Source organism: Schistocerca piceifrons, chromosome 1, assembly GCF_021461385.2.
Source record: "Schistocerca piceifrons isolate TAMUIC-IGC-003096 chromosome 1, iqSchPice1.1, whole genome shotgun sequence".
Taxonomy (NCBI): Eukaryota; Metazoa; Arthropoda; class Insecta; order Orthoptera; family Acrididae; genus Schistocerca; species Schistocerca piceifrons.
In genome coordinates this window covers 998,581,213-998,583,494 of record NC_060138.1, presented here as the reverse complement: position 1 = coordinate 998,583,494, position 2,282 = coordinate 998,581,213, and positions in this window count along the sequence as shown.

Here is a 2,282-nt window from a genome sequence, read left to right as displayed (position 1 = left end):
TGTCAGCATGCTGTTCCATGCATACCGATATTCAATTTGATAATGGAGGATTGCGTGAGGGTAAAAACTGTAGAGCAAGTTCCAGTGGAATACGTTGCAGTGGTTATTGAGGGATTAAGAGGTTCAAAATGGTTCAAATGGCTCTGAGCACGATGGGACTTAACATCGAAGGTCATCAGTCCCCTAGAACTTAGAACTACTTAAACCTAACTAACATAAGGACATCACACACATCTATGCCCGAGGCAGGATTCGAACCTGCGACCCTAGCTGCCTAAAACCGCTCGGCCACGACGGCCGGCAATGAAGAGGCTCACAGCGTATAGAATAGCGTGGAATGCTGCATCAAACCAGTCTTCGGCCCGAGTATCGCAACAAAAAATGAGTTCTCGATGTTAATGACTGAGTTCATGCCAAGGCAGTAAAGAAAACGTGACTCTCTCATTACAGTTGTATATAAGATTTGATGTTTCAGCTCTCTTAGTGAATGGTGTATGCGCGTGTGTGGTAACACACCTGACGCCACGAGGAGGCATTGGATGGCGCAGCTCAGGACTTCAGCGTTGCTGTGTGTGTTGCCCTCGCTGTCACACACTGGGTCGGATACTGGCGGCGCGCTGCAGGTGCACGTGGCCACGCCAGCACCATCTGTTGGAGAGCCAAAGAGTCAGCAGAGTCAGGAGATGGCCGGCAGATAGCAGGGCACACTTAGAATGTATTCTATAGCTAAAGCTGCAAGAGTTCGTGTGTCCCATGGATACCCAACTTCAGTGCTTAAAAGCTTTCAGCGTACGGTATCATTTAGCCTGTAACCGTCATTCATTTCCCTAGTACCTTTACGCCATTTTTATTTGTTGCAAAAAGTACATACATTTTGTGTTTTGTAACATTATCATTTATTTAGCTATTATATTGGTCTTTTCGATATGGTAGTGTTTGCCTTCCTGGGATTCCTTGTAATCTCAACAGTGAAACCCAGATTAACACACTGTCCAAGATACTTAATTAAGGAAAACTAATCGAGTGATACTGCCTGAAAATCTCCACCATTTGGCTTAATGTTGAGTTATATTTGCCAACTGAAAATCATTTCCAGTCGTCACTGAGCATCTTATTCTCCTATGTCACTACGAATCCACCGACATCTGAAATCGCTATTTTACCTCCATAAAATTTCCCCCTCACTTCAAACAAAACTTTCGACACCTGCATTATTACCAATGGCTAGATTACTGCTACTCTTCACGATTTCAACATACACAACAGTTCGTTTAAAACCCTCGTTCCACTCCTGCACGTAACAGGTCCAAACCAAAATCTACGGCTTACAGTACCGTTGTATCTCTTTGGTTGCCACTCTGATACAATTAGAAGCCGACCTCTTCTACATCACTCCCTTATAAGGTATCATTCAATCAGTATCCATACAGGTAGCCACTCAGCCTTATTTCAAAATATTCTGATCATTGGTCTCTCTCTGCTCCTTTCTACAAAATCCCTGATGCAACAACTACTTATATTCTTGTCTTAATGATCTTGTTGATTTTCCCCCGTGCCTGAGCACACATTAAACCCTACTTAAGGGAATATGCCACAAGCAAAAGTCTGAAATCTACTAAATCTGAACTAAAGCGCACATATTAGGCAAATCAAGTTCACAAAGACTACCTGGTGTAACGCTGGTTTCAGCTTTGCACAGTAGTGTCCAATCCTGCATAACAGCCACAGCAGCCATATTTTTCCTGACAAATTAAAGCCGACTTATTTGATTCCTGTCCATAAGAAAGGCGTTCAATCAAATCCATTTCATATTTTTTTATCAGTATACTAACATCGTTACTCCACCTATTGCTGTCAACTCCTAATACTTAAAAATCACAAAAACTTAGCCTGGAAACCTCATGTATCTAAGAGGAAATTCACTACAGACTAGCGACAAAAGACCCTGATTCGACACAATCTCACTTTAGTCCACAGAGCCCCATAACGTACCCATTAGGACAGTGGGGCGAATTTTGGCGTTAATGGGCTATGGCAGCAGACGATCGACGAGAGTGCCTTTGATAAAAGCACAACATAGCCTGCAGTGCCTCTCCTGGCCACGTAACCATATCGGTTGGACAAGTCCGAGTAGGAATGGAGCTCTGAAGATTTCGCAAAAACTTCGTTATGTATTTGATAGTTCATCTGCACGTTTTGGTGAGTGAGCTTGCGAGTATCAAAATACGTGACAGAAATGGTTGATATGTTTTGATTGCATTGACTTATAATGGACCGTAGAC